Below are 18,653 nucleotides of genomic sequence, written 5' to 3'. Positions count from 1 at the left end.
CACTAGGAGAAATAGTTGTGCTGTTCCTCAAGAAGCTAATCATAGAATTCTCATGTGAAACAGCATCTATTCCTAGGTATACACCCAAAGAATTGAATCCAGGGACTGAAACAGGTACTCGCATGGGAATGTTGATTGTAGCATTACTCACAAAAGATAAAATATGAAAACAATCCAAGTGTTCATCAGCACACGAATAAACAAATGTTGTCACACACACAACAGAATGTTAATCTGCCATAAAGAGGAATGAAGCTCTGACATCCGCTGGAAGATGCATGGACTTTGGAAACATTTATGCTAAGTGAAATATGTCAGAAACTAAAGAACATATATATGTAATTCCATTTATATGAAACATCAAGAATTGGCAAATTCACAGAGACAGAGTAGAGATGATCAAGGTCTAGGGTGGAAAATATAGGGAGTTATTATTGTTTCAATTATACAAAGTTTCAGTTTAAAATGATAAAAATTTTCTAGGAAAAATAGTGGTGACACACAAACACTGTGTTTGTGGTTAATTGCATTTGATTGCACATTTTAAAGTGGTTAAAATAGCACATTATTCACAGAACTGTGCAAAATCGATTTCTATTATTTAATTCACCCAGGCTAAGGTGTTTGTTATGGCAGCTGAAGCACATGAATACATCATCTGACCCAGTGTTTTCAATGAAACGTATCAGTTTTTCAATCAAGTTAGCTGGAAGCTCCTGTCCCCAGAAGAACTGCAGGTACCAAAACAATAGCTCTAGCAGGGGTTCAATGAGCACAGGTCCCACAGGGCAGCCTCGATGTCAGGCCCTGGATGGTATGTGAGGCTATAATGATACAACCACTACGTAAAAGTGTAAGTGTTTTTACTACTTAGAGACACTGGGGAGCACTCAGCACACCTGGAGACCACAGATACAGAGGTCAGCAAGCCCAGGCAGGGAGGAGAGAAGAGAATGGTAAGCCAATGTCTTTAGTAAGTCCAGGTGTTATCTGACAGGTTTCCAGCAGGGAGCTTTAATGGATGTGTTTAAAGCAAGTAGCAAACACTGAGATCAGGAGATCACGCTGTGATTGAGAAGTGGTCTCTTTAAATGTGAGGACAAATGTCAGAATATCAGTTTAAAGAAAGTAGATGGAGAGAGAGGAGCCCAGCACACCAAGCAGGAGAGATGCCTCTTAGATTTTATCGCTGGCCACCAACTGCAGTCACTTGAACCAGATACAGTATTGAAAACTGTCATGGTGAGCAAGGCCTGCCTCTGATGTGAGGCAAATAAATTTACAGCTTAAAAAATGAATGCCAAGGCAACATGACACTATGAGCACTCCTGACATCCAGGGACACCAGCAGGGTGTGGTACTGTGCCCTGGAGTCAGAATCCTGGGTTCTGGTCCCTGGGAGTGAGAAAATGAAAAGGACTTGTCCCTACTCCCCTGGCATTGATCCTCCCGCCCTGCTGCTCCGTCTTCTGTTCCCAAGCCCATGTGCAGTGTTCAGCCCCAGACATCACTGCCCCCAGAGAATACACAGTGCCGCCTACTGCACGCAAACACAAACTCACTGAAGGTGACAAAAATCTGTGTTCCGGACATCCGATCGTGAAAGAGGGAGAACAGTGAACGTGGAGCCACAGAGACTGGGACTCACAGGACTGGAAGGTGATGGAGCTGTAACATAACATATGTGTGACCTCGTTTGAAACGTGCAGATCCTTGTGGAATAAAACACGCAGCCTGGCCTGGAACTTTGGCCACCCACATTTCCCTTCCATTCCACCAGAGGGCGGCAGAGTCCCTACAGCCTGGAGCCTTCCCAGGGGATGCCGACCTCCATCAGCAGAACCTGTAGCCAAGCAGGGTCCACACTCACCAGGGTCACCTCGGCCCAAGTCCTCAACGTCCTCCATGCTCCCCACACGGACTGTGTCAGCTCCTCCCTGACCTGGCGGCCGCCAACCTAACACCACTCCCTCTGCAGGCAGCTCCTGCCCCACACACCTGCTCCTTCCCTGGGCTCAGTTAAAAAGACATCTCCTAGGGCAGCGCTGGTGCACGGGACACCACACTGCGCGCCTTCCCCTCGTGACCTCCCTCCATCCTCATCAACTCTTTCTGTCACTGCTCCCTAAATGCCCGCCCACGCTCCATCTGTCCTGTTCTGTGGGGCATCCCAGGCCAAGCCTAGTGCCGACACAGAACACCGGCTGCCTGAGGGCCCACAGCCTCCCCGGGAATCGGTCAGGAACCCTGTGACCTGCTTGCCCGCTGCACCTGGTGGGGCCCAGAGCAGGTGTGATGGTTACACACAGGCACCACATAGGATGTGGCCACCTACCCGCGGCTGTCCCTTGGGAAACAGACCTCTCCTGTGTCCCTGCCGGGAGAAGGGGGTATTATTGCTCTTTGCTCTGAGAACACAACTCACCCCCACCCGCCTTCTCAGGTGTGAGCGACGTCCCTCCAGAGAGGCTCTCTGGTGAGTGCCTGTTCCTCCTCTACAGAGAGCATCTTGGCCAGGTGAAAACCCTCAGGACAGACCCCTGGGTATGTCAGCACATGGAGGGCTGAGCCCATCACGGCCACGGAGGAAGTCGGGATGAATCTCTCCAGCTCTGAACCCCTGCTCTGTCCCAGGCTCCCCTTCCTGTATCTCAACGAGCCATGTTCCACGGGGTTCCTGGGTAACGTCCCACTTCCTCCTGCACCACCACGGGGAAGATGTGGTGACCACAGGACAATCAGACGGCAGGGAAGAGAGGACACCAAAGATGGTCAGGAAGAGATGAGAAACCCATCCAGCAGTCCTAAGGGAGCAATAGAGTGACTGAGAACTGTCCTTTGACCATGGGAGTCACAGCCCCCACTGAGCAACCAGCACAGGCCTCTCCTCCCAAGAGGCATGAGAGACTCACCCTGCACACCTCCAGGAAGGACAGTTTCCTCTGGGACACCCAGGTCCTGAATGTCCATCCTTGGAAGTTGCAGCCAAGCTAGACATAATTAGAGAAAGGAAGGGTCCCTGTCACCAGGCAACACACAGCTCACCCACAGCACAATGTGGTGTCCCTATAACAGGGACCTGATGCAGCTCCAGCCTCCTGCACTGAAGGGGAGAGCCAGATGGGGATGAAAGAGGGCAAGGGGTGTGAATGTACACCCCGACCCAGAGCCACTGGGTCAGCAGGAGGCTGAGGCCCAGAACTGTGCTTGCCCAACCTACAGGATATGTGACTCTGTGTGTCTGTGCGCGCCTCTTTTTTGTGTATGTTTGTTGTTTTGCACATAGTGTGTACCGAGGTTTGGTGACAAAATCACTGCTGAAAAAGGTAGAGGCCTCCACAATTCCCAGGGACTTGACACACAGACAAAAGGAAAAAGAGAAGGAGGGACAAAGAGGCAGGACTGAGAGGGGAGGGGATAGAGAGGTGTCCTGGGCTCAGACCCCGCCCATAAGCCTGAGAAGTGCTCCTGCCCCGGGAAGAGGCTCAGCACAGAAGGAGGAAGGACAGCACAGCTGACAGCTGTGCTCGGAAAGATTCTGGATCCCAGACTCATCTCCACAGAGGAGAACACACAGGCAGAAGAGGCCATGGGGCCCCTCTCAGTGCCTCCCCACAGACTGCACATCACCTGGAAGGAGCTTCTACTCACAGGTGAGGAGAGAACTTCCTGGGAGAGGACAGGAGGAGGAAGCAGAATGATTGGATGGGGTCTCCTGGAGAGGATGGAGTTCTAAAAAATAAAATAAGCCAGCACTTTGGGAGGCTGAGGTGGATGGATCATGAGGTCAAGAGTTCAAGACCAGTCTGATCAACACAGTGAAGCCCCGTCTCTACTAAAAACAGAAAAAATTAACCAGGTGTGGTGGTGTCCTCCTGTAATCCTAGCTACTCAGGAGGCTGAGGCAGGAGAATTGTATGAATCTGGGAGGCAGAGGTTGCAGTGAGCCGAGATGGCGCCACTGCATGCCAGCCTGGGAGACTGTATGAGACTCCGTCTCAAAAAGAAAAAAAGAGAAATAAATAAAGGAAAGAAGGCTCTGTTGGAGCCTGGATTGGGGATAATATACCAGAGAGAGACAGGGTCACAACAGGAAAATCACATTTAAGTGGAACTGGTAATAGGTAGGAAAATCTCAAGTGTTCTGTTCTCCTGGTTTAGCATCACTGGCCACCATATTTTGAAAAATGATAATAATAACTATTATCAGATGACACTTCAGATGAAAATATAAGCAGGACATGAAACACTGTCCTCAGCAAAAAACTTCAACAATTGGGGAAAGAAAAAGAAATCCTTGGCTTGGAGGTCCCTGGGAACCCTCACATCTGCAGGAGTCTGCAGCCTGTCCCAGGCGCTGGGGTGTAACCAAGATCACTAACGTCCCTGTCCTCATGGAGCTCATGCTCTCATGGGCAGTAAGGCAGACATGCAAAGAAATCTGGAATGTGAGGTCAGGTGTTGACAAGAGCTCCAGAGGGAGCAGAGAAGGGAAAGATCAGAAAGGGAAGATCCAGGGTCTCTGAAGGAGGTGTCAGGAAAGAAGTCTAAGGATGCCCTGATGTGAGCAGGACCTGAGGGCAGTGTGGAGGAAGCCATGCAGACCCCTGGGGAAGAGGATTTCAAAGAGAAAAATGCCGAGGTCAGAAGTGTTGGATGAATGGGGGTCGTGCTGCTGACCTTGACCCAGTAGGACAGTAGGACAGAAACACACACACACACATACACACAAAAAGGGGTGTGTGTGTTTGTGTGTGTGTGTCTACAAGGCTGATGATTGAAGAAATCTTCTCAGGACCCAAGGCCCCATCTTTTCATCCCAATACATAGGTCTCAATATTGACTGATGCTCTCTCCACCTCCTAGCATCACTTTTAATCTTCTGGAACCCTCCCACCACTGCCCAAGTCACGATTGAAGCCCAGCCAACCAAAGTTTCTGAGGGGAAGGATGTTCTTCTACTTGTCCACAATTTGCCCCAGAATCTTACTGGCTACAGCTGGTACAAAGGGCAAATAATAGACCTCCAGCATTACATTACAGCATATACAATAGACACTGAAATGATTGTATTTGGGCCTGCATACAGTGGACGAGAAACAGTATATTCCAATGCATCCCTGCTGATCCAGAATGTCACCAAGAATGACACAGGATCCTACACCATTCAAATCACAAAGCGAGGTGATGAGACTAAAGGAGTAACTGGACATTTCACCTTATACCGTGAGTGATTCCACATGATCCCTGGGTGTTGGGGGTTGGGGGTCCCTTCTACTTTGCACACACAGGAAGGTCAGGCCTGGACGGTGCCTGTGTCCCTCTCTGCATTATGTCCCACGTTGGGGTTTTGGCATTTAGTGCAGGACACACACAGAGGAGACAAACCTCAACAGATCAGAATTCCTTTCCTGCCTCCAGACCCTGCAGACACTTGCTGCACAGGAAGGACAGTCTGATGGGGGGGGTGCTCAGCAGGACGAGATCAGTCTCAGCCAAGCACCTCATGTCCTCTTCATAAACTTGACCCTGAGAAAGACCCTGGAGAACTGAGTAGGGCTTTGCCTAAGAGGTCCCTTGAGATACTCTCAGAAAAGCTCAGCCCTAGAGACCTCAACCCCAGACCGCTGTCCCCAAATCCTTACTCCAGATAAAGCTGAGGAGCCTGTGCCAGGGCTGGGTTGTGGCAGGGCTTACTGGGACCAAGGATTCACCAGCTGTCTGAGGACTGTGTCCCCTGGAGCTGCTCACCAGCCAGGGCTCAGCCCTCAGAGCCTCATCTGGGCAAACACAGAGCTTTCTTCACCTGAGACTCAGAGTGGAGAGGACAGAAAGACAAGCTTTGTAGACCATCAGCCAACTGCCTTGTGAGGCTTAGGACACTCCATAGAAAGTCTAAAGTCCCCAGAAGCAGAAACAGAAGAGAGAAAATGTACCTGGCAGCAGCTTGTCCACAGGGATCTGACCTAAAGGTGCTCTCTCATGGAAGTGAATAATAATAAATGCTGTTTGTGTGAACACCTCCACTGTGCCAAGTATTAGGTCACGTGACTGTGAAGAATTTACAATTTATTCACAGATAGCATGAAAAGCCACAGTCCATTCGCCATTTAGCTTATTTGACTGGGAGAAAACTGAGGCACAGGAAGGCACAGTCACTGAACCAGAGTCACACAAACACAAAAGGCAGATCAGGGTCACATGAGGTCTGTCTGCAGCCACAGGCCCATCCTCTCCTCCACCAGAAGTGATGAATTACTGGGTTCCAAGGACCCCATAGTCATTTATTGGCTCAAATCCTCTCACCTTCGGCATCCAAACCTCAGAGGAGTGAGAGCAAATGGTCAGCTGATTAGTCTGTATTTCGGAACTAAATCACCTGCCTCAACTGTCAGAGTCAGTGCAAAATATGTCCAGGCCTCCCCCTCAGATCTTAACCCCTATCACTGAACCTGAAATCCTGTTTCCCAAAGTGTCCATGTCACTGGCTTACCGGACAAAGGACAGGACCTTGTTTTCTTTCCCCACTCACACCCTGCACCATGACGGGCCCAGTGAGAGTCACACACTCAGGTGCTCTCACATAACAAATGAAGGAATTGAATGAAGAGATGAATGATCCATAACCTCTTTAGAGACTGGATCTCAGATGCAGAATCCTAGGAGGTCTAGGCCACACCTTTCCCTTGTCCTTCAGTGGCTGACACCCATCTTTCATCCCCCCACTACCTCTTGCCCCTAAAGACACCCCACCTCATGTAAGTCGAAACCCTTTGGCCACTGGAGGATTTTCAGGGCTCCCTGGTCCTGGACTGTGGAAATGGGGGCACCTGGTCCCTGGGGTCTCTGAAGTCACTGTAGGCCCCACTGTTCACTGCCAGGTTGTCTCTGCCTCTCTCTGCTTCTCTGTGTCCCTCATCTACCTCCCACTTCATTCTAACTGGCAAGCCCTGCCCTGCACAGCTTCTTCCTCCACCCCTAGGCCTTCCCCAGACACTCCCTCTAGCTAGGCTGCCTTCTATTTCCTTCCTGCTAACACTGTGGAATGGTCCACCTCCCAGGTAATAGGAAAGGCGTAGAAATGACCTGGAGTTTCCACTCCTACCAGGCTTCATCTCGAGGTAATGTCCCCAAGTCACTAAGAGAATAAACTTCCACTGTATCCCCATCCAGGGGTCTTTCCTGTTGTGAGGCTGATCTGTGCACAAGACTGTGGGACAGGGATAGGCAGCTCCTCCATCCATTCTTATAATTCCCAGACAAGTTCTTCTGGCCTCCTGCACAAACAAAACCAATTTATCCAGATGGTGATTTGCAGTAAAGAAATATTTTAATGACTCCAAGTCTGCCAAATAGGAGGACGGAGGTATATTATTACTCAAATCAGCCTCCCTAGTGGATCAGGGGTTAGAGACTTTTTCCTTTTTTAATTAAAAAAAATTTAAAAAAAATATACTTTAAGTTCTAGGGTACATGTGCACAACGTGCAGGTTTGTTACATATGTATATATTTGCCATGTTAGTGTGCTGCACCCATCAACTCATCAGCACCCATCAACTCGTCATTTACATCAGGTATAACTGTCTTTGCAACCCCACCCCCAACCCCTCCCTATAATAGGCCCCTGTGTGTGATGTTCCCCTTCCCGTGTCCAAGTGATCTTATTGTTCAATTCCCACCTCTGAGTAAGAATACACGGTGTTTGGTTTTCTGTTCTTGTGATAGTTTGCTGAGAATGATGGTTTCCAGCTGCATCCATGTCCCTATAAAGCACACGAACTCATCCTTTTTTATGGCTACATAGTATTCCATGGTGTATATGTGCCAAATTTTCTTAATGCAGTCTGTCACTGATGGACATTTGGGTTGATTCCAAGTCTTTGCTATTGTGAATAGTTGCACAATAAGCATACGTGTGCGTGTGTCTTTATAGCAGGATGATTTAGAATCCTTTGGGTATATACCCAGTAATGGGATGGCTGAGTTATATGGTATTTCTAGTTCTAGACCCTTGAGGAATCGCCATACTGTTTTCCACAATGGTTGAACTAGTTTACAATCCCACCAACAGTGTAAAAATGTTCCTATTTCTCCACATCTTCTCCAGCACTTGTTGTTTCCTGACTTTTTAATGATTGCCATTCTAACTGGTGTGAGATAGTATCTCATTGTGGTTTTGATTTGCATTTCTCTGATGGCCAGTGATGACGAGCATTTTCTCATGTGTCTGTTGGCTGTATGAATGTCTTCTTTTGAGAAATGTCTGTTCATATCCTTTGCCCACTTTTTGATGGGGTTGTTTGTCTCTTTATTGTAAATTTGTTTGAGTTCTTTGTAGGTGTTGGATATTAACTCTTTGTCAGATGAGTAGATTGCAAAAATGTTTTCCCATTCTGTAGGTTACCTGTTCACTCTGATGATAGTTTCTCTTGCTGTGCAGAAGTTCTTTAGTGTAATTAGATCCCATTTGTCAATTTTGGCTTTTGTTGCCTTTGCTTTTGGTGTTTTAGACATGAAGTCTTAGCCGATGCCTATGTCCTGAATGGTAGTACTTGGTTTTCTTCTAGGGTTTTTATGGTATTTGGTCTAACATTTATGTCTCTAATCCATCTTGAATTAATTTTTATATAAGGAGTAAGGAAAGGATTTAGTTTCAGCTTTCTTCTTATGTCTAGCCAATTTTCCCTGCACCATTTATTAAATAGGGAATCCTTTCCCCATTTCTTGTTTTTGTCAGGTTTGTCAAAGTTCAGATGGCTGTAGATCTGTGGTAGTATTTCTGAGGGATCTGTTCTGTTCCATTGCTCTATATCTCTGTTTTGGTACCAGTACCATGATGTTTTGGTTACTGTAGCCATGTAGTATAGTTTGAAGTCAGGTAGAGTGATGCCTCCAGCTTTGTTCTTTTGACTTAGGATTGTCTTGGCAGTGCAGGCTCTTTTTTGGTTCCATATGAACTTTCAAGTAGTTTTTTCCAATTCTGTGAAGAAACTCATTGGTAGCTTGATGGGGATGGCATTGAATCTATAAATTACCTTGGGCAGTATGGCCATTTTCACGATGTTGATTCTTCCTATCCATGAGCATGGTATGTTTTTCCATTTGTTTGTGTCCTCTTTTATTTCACTGAGCAGTGGTTTGTAGTTCTCCTTGAAGAGGTCCTTCACATCCCTTGTGAGTTGGATTCCTAGGTATTTTATTCTCTTTGAAGCAATTGTGAATGGAAGTTCATTCATGATTTGGCTCTCTGTTTGTCTGTTACTGGTGTATAAGAATGCTTGTGATTTTTGCACATTAATTTTGTGTCCAGAGACTTTGCTGAAGTTTCTTATCAGGTTAAGGAGATTTTGGGCTGAGACAATGGGGTTTTCTAAATATACAATCATGTCATCTACAAACAGGGACAATTTGACTTCTTCCTTTCCTAACTGAATACCCTTTATTTCTTTCTCTTGCCTGATTGCCCTAGCCAGAACTTCCAACACTATGTTGAATAGGAGTGGGGAGAGAGGGCATCCCTGTCTTGTGCCAGTTTTCAAAGGGAATGCTTCCAGTTTTTGCCCATTCAGTATGATATTGGTTGTGGGTTTGTTACAAATAGTTCTTATTATTTTGAGATACGTTCCATCAATACAGAATTTATTGAAAGTTTTTAGCATGAAGAACTTTTGAATTTTGTCCAAGGCCTTATCTTCATCTATTGAGATAGTCATGTGATTTTTGTCTTTGATTCTGTTTATATGCTGGATTACATTTATTGATTTGTGTAGGTTGAACCAGCCTTGCATCCCAGGGATGAAGCCCACTTGATCATGGTGGATAAGCTTTTTGATGTGCTGCTAGATTCGGTTTGTCAGTATTTTATTGAGGAGTTTTGCATCGATGTTCATCAGGGGTATTGGTCTAAAATTCTCTTTTTATGTTGTGTCTCTGCCAGGCTTTGGTATCAGGATGATGCTGGCCTCATAAAATGAATCAGGGAGGATTCCCTCTTTCTATTGATTGGAATAGTTTCAGAAGGAATGGTACCTGCTGTCAACATTAGACAGAGATATTCAAGGATAGTTTCAGAGGCACAGGACTAAAAAATCGGTACTGCTGATTGTTTGGGGATGGAATCACGGGGGCAGAGGGAAATGATCTGTTTGTACTTGAATCTGACTCTAGGTGGGGACCACTTGACTGGCTGAGCCATTAGTCATGGGTATGGATGAGATCAGCGGCTTGTCAGAATGCAAAGAATGAGAAACATCTCAAAAGACCAATCTCAGGTTCTACAATAGTGATGTTATCTATAGGAGCAATTGATTACGAATTTTGTAAACTCTGGGCAAATGATATTTGAGCAGTAAGGGATTATAGAAACTGTGCCTACATTTTAGCAGAATTCACTGCTCTCCTATAATCTTACTCTCACGGTCTTTCACCAGTTTTTCTAAGGCAATCCCTGAGCAAAATAAGGGTATTAGTGTTATGGAGGAACTATTATCATTGTTTCTTCAAAGTTAAACCATAAACTAAATTCCTCCCATGGTTAGCCTGGCCTATGTCCAGGAATGAGTGAGGACAGCCAGCCTGAGACTAGATGCCAGATGGAGTCAGCCATGCTAGTTTACTGTCACTGTTGTAATCCTTGCACTGAATCACCAGGGTGTCAGAGGCTGGACAGGCTTGTAGTCTCCAAAGCCCATGGGCTGATTTCACCCATTTCACTTGTGACTCCATCCTCAGCCTACTATGGAACTCGCATTCTCCAGTCACTTTCTAGAGACTTCAGGTTTCCTGTCAGGCATATAAGAAGCTTGAAATTTGTCACTCGGTTCTAACAGTAAGTAAACAGTTGAACAAACTCAAAAGTCCACAACTAGTTAAAATACCTCAGAGATGGCCAGGCATAGTGGCTCATGTCTGTAATCCCAACACTTTGGGAGGCGGAGGCGGGCGGATCAAGTGGTCAGGAGATCGAGGCCTTCCTGATGAACATGGTGAAACCCCATCTCTACTAAAAATACAAACAAATGAGCTGGGCGTGCTGGCAGGTGCCTGTAGTCCCAGCTACATGCGAGGCTGAGACAGGAGAATGGCATGAACCCGGGAAGCAGAGTTTGCCGTGAGCCAAGATCGTGCCACTGCACTCCAACCTGGGCAATAGAGCGAGACTCCATCTCAGAAAAAAAAAATGCTGTTAGAGAAATGAAGAATGCTTTTGATGCTTACTGGTAGAATGCACACAGCTGAGGAAAGAATCCCTAGCTTGAGGATGTGTCAATAGAAACTTCCAAAAATGAAACAGGAAAGTTCAAAAAGAGTAGGGGGAAAAAATGGAGCAATGTATTCCACTTCATATTTATCATTTTGTATTGACAATAGCAATTTTTAAATTTTGTAGTTATGGGACAACTACCAAGGCTGTAACATTCACATAATGGGAATACTGCTGGGTTCGGGGACCTGTTGGAGGTGGCCAGGGGGTGCTATCTGATGGTTTTCCTGCCTGGGACACATTCGATTGTTTCTTCATGATGATGCCATTTTCATAAGTTGGGATTCTTCGTGTGGGGGACACATGACCCAATGGCATCTCACTTAGACTCTTCTTAATTCACACAAACTTAAACTCTAGTTGTATTTCCTGAATTGAGAGAAAATGAAAACAGCACTTCACATACCTGTTTTGGGCTCTTCCCCATTTTTCCTAACTCTGCAGAGAAATTAGAAACAGGGAGTTCTTTCTATATTTACTAACATAACACACATCACTTCTTTTAATTCGGCATCATTCCTCCCTTTATGTAATTGACACACTGACAAGTTCTGTCCTTTTAACGGGTCTCTTTCTACTTAAGAACTTGCTAATTTCAAATCACCTTTGGCATCTTTCTTTGAGCATAATGTGATCCTGCTGGAATTCACCCCACACCTAAACTTTAATTGGGTATCAAGAGAAATACTACTACCAGCAATTGATCTTAGATGTTTGGACCATCAGTAAAAATTTCCACTGATGACAACATTTTAATGTTTCCTTCAAATTTTGTTTTGTTTTGTTTTGTTTTGTTACTAGAGTCACATCATAACATAAGGTCTAAAATCCTGACAACTTTTTATGGGAAAATTACAATATTACAAATTGAGCATCCCAAATCCAGGAATCCAAAATCTGAAATGCACCAAAATCCAACACTTCTGACCACTGATGTGGTGCTAAAAAGAAGTGCTCACAGGAGCATTTTGGATTTTAAATTTTTCAGATGTGGGATGCTAACCCAGTACATCTACTGCAAATATTCCAAAATAAAAAAAGTTGGAACTCCAAAACACCTGGTTTTAAGTTTTCTGCATAAGGAACACTTTATCTGTATGAACTATAGGTATGAAGATCTACAGGAGATCTCTGGAACCTCCTCATCCTGCATAACTGAAAGCGCACACCCACAGAACAATGCCCTATTCCCCTCACCCCAGCTCCTGGAAACTACTATTCTACTCTCTGATTCACTGGAATCCACTGAGATTAGGTACATAGAGTAGTCAAACTCACAGAATCAGAGAGTAGAATGTCTAATGAGAGAAAGTATCTGCAAGACTTCTTCCCAATATTGGTCTAATAGCCACCAAACACATATGGTCCATGAGGGCCAGACTTCCATCATCAGTTCATGCTCGCGCTTTCCACCAGTAAGTTCTGCATTTGCAAACATCCACATGTATTTCCAGAAAGATCCACACGGTCCTCACCTGCCCTCTACAGGGGGAAGGGAACATCATGGATACAGGACAGGGAACATGGTCTTGGTCCAAAGCTATCAGCTCTTGCCTGTCCCCTTCACTCTTCGTAGGTCATTTCTTGGACTCTGCTCTATCTTTAGAGGTCACTGGCTCAAGTCGGTCACTATGAGACAGCTGGGAAAACTGCCCCACCTTGTGGCTCCACTGCCTGATGACTGAACCGACCCCCAGGCTTGACTCTGGTCTCCCCTGTGTTATTTCTGCTGAATTACCCAGTCCAGGCCAGGCTTCCCAGTACCCAAAGGGTTTAAGGACAATGGGAAGTTCCATCATCCGTCTCTAGGATGCCCTTGGAAAGGGAAGCTGCAGAGAAAACATACCTTGGGAGCAAAGTAAGACTGAAACTAAGAAGATTCTAGCACTGCATGCTCCTGGTGAGGATCACAAGGTGGGCCAGGCAGGCAGTTGGAGAGGGAGGGACTCAGAGAGGCACCAGGGGCTCTGACTGCTGGATCCATGTTTTTCCATGATGCAATGATGTTGCTCAATTCACACTTGAGAAAGTCTGTGCTTCTCCCACATACAGAAGGCAACCTCACAATCTCTGAGCCCTCAGATTGCCATGCATCTGTCTTGTAACACACACTCCTGCCATGGATTTTTAAGGACTTGGGTGGGCTGAAGTGGGAAATGCCATCTCTCATTGAAAAATGTGTTTGGAGGAATCAAAGGTGCCACACAGGACAATCTTCTCTCTGTTATCTGCACAGTGGAGATTCCCAAGCCCTACATCTCCAGCAGCAACTTAAACCCCAAGGAGGGCACGGAGACTGTGATCTTATCCTGTGATCCTGACACTCAGGATGTAAGCTACCTGTGGTGGATAAAAGGTCAGAGACTCCCTATCAGTCGCAAGTTGCAGCTGTCCGAAAACAACAGGACCCTCAGTCTATTTGGTGTCACAAAGGATACTGCAGGACCTTATGAATGTGAAATGAAGAACCCAGGGAGTTCCAGCCGCAGTGACCCAGTCACCTTGAATCTCCTCTGTGAGTATCTTCTGTTCCTCTGTGAGCCAGGCTGCCATCCCAAATACACATGGCCAGAGGCCAGGCTTCCCAGTCCCTCTCAGGTGCAAGTACAGAGACCCTTCTCCCCGGATATCAAAGCTGGCCATGAGTCCTAAGAGTAGGCTTAGGCTTGAACAACAATGGGAGAGAAGAGGCTGCTCCTGTCATGGGAGACTCAGGGTCCACAGTTTATGATGGGAGAAGTAGGTGAATGTCTCAGGCTCCTGATCAGTGAACACAGCAGGGATTTGGCTGGGACTTCAGTGTTGTGATTTAGCTCACAGGGTCACTGTGGCCCTTCCACAGACCAGGATTTTCCCTTCCCTCTGACAACATCACCTGTGATTTTATTCTCTTTGCTCCAGATGGCCTGGATACCCCCACCATTTCTTCTTCGTACACCTATTACCATCCAGGGGAGCTCCCCAAGCTCTCCTGCCTCACAGACTCTTACCCACTGACAGAGCATTCTTGGCTGATTGATAGGAAGTTCCAGCAATCAGCACAAGTGTTTTTTATCCTCCAAATCACTAAAACATATAGAGGGGTCTATGTCTGTTTCATGCATAACTCAGTCACTGGTGGAACAAATCTCATAATCAAGAGTATCATAGTCCCTGGTAAGTGGATCCCTGGAGCACTGGCAATATGTTTTCCAGTGAAGTCTATCTGGCTATCAGGGAAGAGCCACCTCCCCTCTGCTAAGGGAGAGGGAAAATCAAAAACCCAGGACAGGGAATATGTTTCTGCTCGAAAACCACGAGCTTTTGCCTGTGCCCTTCACTCTTTCTAGATCGTTCTTTAGACTATACAGTAACAATGAACAATGTGAAAGGAAATTCAGAAAAGAATTTCCATTCTCATTAACATCAAAAGGAATAAAATATTTTCGAATAAGTTTAACCAAAAAGGTCTAAGGGTTATACCCTGAAAACTACAAATCTTTACTGAATGAAATTAAAGATGACATCAATATGTGGGAGGACATTTCATTTTCATGGATTGGAAAAATCAATATTGTTAGGATGACAATACTACCCAAAGTGAGCTGCAGATTCAACGCAACCCCTACCAGAATCCCAGAAACATTTTTTTTTTTTGCAGAATTACAAAAATCTGTCCTAAATCTGACCTGACAGGCTCTTACTGATGACTGCCACAACCGAGACACTGAGAGAAAGATGCAACCATGGAAAGGTGGAAAGTGTTCATGACATAGAAAATAGCAATCATTATTTCTCACATCCCAAAGCCTTAAAAAACATACAAGTGCAGCACGGCCAGTATGGAATTGACCAAAAACTAATCATCAAGCTAGAAACGTGGTGAGAAAAAAAAAGGGGCAAGAATGTATTTAGCCTATCACCTCCCACTTTTGCTGACTAATGTGATACTGAAAAGAAGTGCTCACTGGAACATTTTAGATTTTGAATCTTTCAGATTTGGGATGCTAAACCAGTAAGTATGTGACAAATATTTCGAATCAAAAAATGTCAGAAATCCAAAACACTTTTTGTCCTAAGTCTTATGCATAAGAAACACTCAATCTCTGTGAACTATAGGCATCGAGCTGTACAGCAGATCTCTAGAACCTCCCCATCTGGCATAACTGAAACTGCACACCCGTGAACAACTTCTGATTCTCCCTACTCCCAGCTCCTGGCAACCAGCAGTCTCTTCTCAGATTCACTCTGGAATCCATTTACATGATGTCCCTTGAGTAGTCAAGCCCATGGAATCGGAGAGTAGAGTGTCCAATGAAAGAAAATATTTGCAAAATTTCTCCCCAAATTTGTCTCATATCCATCAAACACGTATGGTCCATGAGGACCAGATTTCCAGCAGTTCATTCCCACCCTTTTCACCAGTCTATTCTGCATTTGCAAATGTCCACATGTATTTCTGGAAAGATCCATTTAGTCCTCATCTGCCCTCTGCAGAAGGAGAGGAAACTTAAAGAACCCAAAACAGGGAACATGGTTCTGCTCCAAAGCCACCAGCTCTTGTCTGTCCCCTTCACTCTTTCTAGATCATTCCTTGCACTCTGCTCTATCTTTGGAGGTCACTGGCTCAAGTAAGTCATCATGAAACACCTGCAGAAAACTGACCCACCTTGTGCCCCCACTGCCTGGTGACTGAACTGACCTCTCGGTTTGACTCTGGTCTCCCCTGTCTTATTTCTGCTGAAACATCCAGTCCCAGACCAGGCTACTCAGTGTCTTCAGGGTTTCAGGACAATGGGAAGTCCCATTATTACTCATCTCTAGAATGTCCTTGGAAATGGAAGCTGCAGAGAAATCACATCTGGGGGGCAACGTAGGATGGAATTTGGAAGGGGCCCAGCAGTTGCACATTCCAGGTAAGGAACCCAAGGTGAGCCAGCCAGTCAGCTGATTAGAGAGGGACTGGGAGGTGTATCAGGGACTGTGACTCCCACTGATTTATCTGTCCATGACCCAACACTGCTGCTCAATTCACACTTGAGAAAGTCTGTGCTTCCCTAAGACAGAGCAGGTGGCCTCACAGTCTTTGAGCCCTTAGATCATCATGCATCTGTCTTGTGACACACACACCAGCTATTGACTTTCAAGGACTCGGGTGGGCTGAGAGGTGGGAGATGTTAACTCTGAATGAAGGATGCCTGTGGAGGAATCAAAGGTGCCACAGGACAATCTTCTCTCTGTTATCCACACAGTCCCAGGTTAAAGAACCCGGTGAAAACAGGATCCTCATTCTAGGCAATGTCACAAGAAATGACACAGGCCCCTATGAATGTGAAATATGGGACCAAGTTGATAGCACCCCCAGTGACCCAGTCACGCTGGATGTCCTTTGTATCTTTGGTTTTTGTGTGAACCAGGCTACCCGCTAAAATCCAAAGGAACACAGGCCACGCATCAGTCTCTCTCAGGTCCAAGTACAGGCACTTTTATTTCTGGACACCAGGGATGGCCATGACTCCCTGCCCTGGAAAATTCTGGGTATGCACAACCTTAAACAAAAATATAAGGGGAAGAGATGCTCTTGTCATGGGAGACTTGGAGTCTACAGCCTGTGATGGGAGAAACAGGAGAATACCTCAGGCTTAGGCCCAGTGAACACAGGAGCAGTTTGGCTGGGCCTTGAGGGTGTGTCTTGGCTCAGAGGGATGGTGTGTCCCTTTAAGAGACCAGGAACATCCCCTCCCTTCAGATGACATCACCTGTGACTTTATTCTCTTTACTCCAGATGGTCCACACATCCCCAGCATTTCCTCTTCATCCCCCTATTACCGTTCAGGAGAAAAACTCTACTTGTACTGCTTCGCGGACTCTAACCCACCGGCAGAGTATTCTTGGACGGTTAATGGGAAGTTTCTGCAATCAGGACAAGAGCTCTCTATCCGCGAAATTACTGCAAAGCATAGCGGAATCTACGGTTGCTCCGCTCGTAACTCAGCCACTGGCAGCGAAAGTTCCGCATCCAAGACGATCAAAGTCTCTGGTAAGTGGATCCCTGCATCACTGGCAATAGGGTTTTAGGTGGAGTCTATCTGGCTTTCAGAGGAGACCCAGGAAAACATTTTAATTCCCAGCCTGTGTCCCATTGGCAGAAGCAAATCCTAAATTCTCCTCCTGAACCCTCCCAATTTGTCTCTACAGACTCTCTTCTCCTTGTTTTTCTGTTTTCTCATGGCTGACCTTGTGTCCAGCCTGAGAAAGGTAGGGAGGGGGCTTTGTCAGCCCTGAGCCCTATGTGGTGGAAGAGGCTTCACAGAGGGACAAGAAGGAGAGTCCTCAAGGTCAAGTTGCTTCTCGCTGTCACCAACACATCCCTTTCTGCCACGTCTTTTTTTCTTTTCTCTACTGCATGAGCTACAAGGAGCATCCGAGGCTTTGAAACAAGCTCACATTTTTCCTCCAAATGAGAGTAGGAAACCCCTTGGATGAGAGGAGAAGCTCAGACCGCTCCCTAATCTGCTCCGGGCTTCTCCAGTGACTGGCCCTGCCTGACTCCACCTGGTGTGGGACCAGCATGTGTGGAGAAAGAGCCCTGGTGGCCTGTCCTGAATTCGGCTAAATCGAACTGCCAGTTGATGTGAAGGCTAGGTTGCAGGGAAATTAAAAGAGAGGGAGCCTCAGGGCAGACTCTTGAGCTGTGTCCTGGCTCTGAAATCACCAGCTGTATGAGGCTGTGGGCACTGCATGTGGGACACAGCACAGAGGACAGTGAGTGATGCACACTTGAATAAATAGGGAGATTCACCTCTGGGGCTCTGCATGGCAGGAAAGGGGCTATGCCAAAAAGTGTGTATTTATAGAGTGTAAGACTACCAGGACACTTTATATATATCCAATATAAGGCTTATCATTAACTATTTCTAAGTGTGCAATTTAGTGTTGTGTAACCATCACACTATCCATTTCCAGAACTTTTTCCTTTCGCCATATTAAACCTCTGTACCCTATAAACAGTAACTCTCACTTCTTCTCCCCCATCCCTTAGCACATACCATTCTACTTTCTGTCTCTGTGTAACTGGCTATTCTATCTTTTATAAATGGAATTATAGAATAATTATCCTTTCGTGTCTGGCTTATTTCAGTTAGCTTAATGTCTTCAAGGTTCATCCACTTTGCACGATGTATTGGAATTTTATTCCTTGTTAAGCTTGAATAACATTCTGATGTATAGATACACCTCATTTCCCTACCTACTTACCTTTCAATGGACTTTTCCATTGTTTCCATTTTTGGCTATTGTGTGTAATGCTTCTCTGAACATCAATGTGCAAATATTTGTTCACATTTCTTTCAATTCTATAGGGAGTATGTCCAGAAGTGGAATTGCTGGATCAAATGGTAATTTATTGTT

At 45.8% G+C, this 18,653-nt stretch overlaps 1 pseudogene; it reads left to right on the top strand.

Moving 5' to 3' along the window:
- Positions 1–2,129: 2,129 nt before the first annotated feature.
- LOC112423976 (pregnancy-specific beta-1-glycoprotein 2-like) lies at positions 2,130–17,528 on the top strand (annotated as a pseudogene).
- The last annotated feature ends 1,125 nt before the right edge of the window (positions 17,529–18,653 follow it).

The sequence above is a fragment of the Macaca nemestrina genome, chromosome 20 (assembly GCF_043159975.1).
Source record: "Macaca nemestrina isolate mMacNem1 chromosome 20, mMacNem.hap1, whole genome shotgun sequence".
Lineage (NCBI taxonomy): Eukaryota > Metazoa > Chordata > Mammalia > Primates > Cercopithecidae > Macaca > Macaca nemestrina.
Note: the sequence above shows the minus strand (reverse complement) of the source record. Positions and strands in the feature narration are given on the sequence as shown.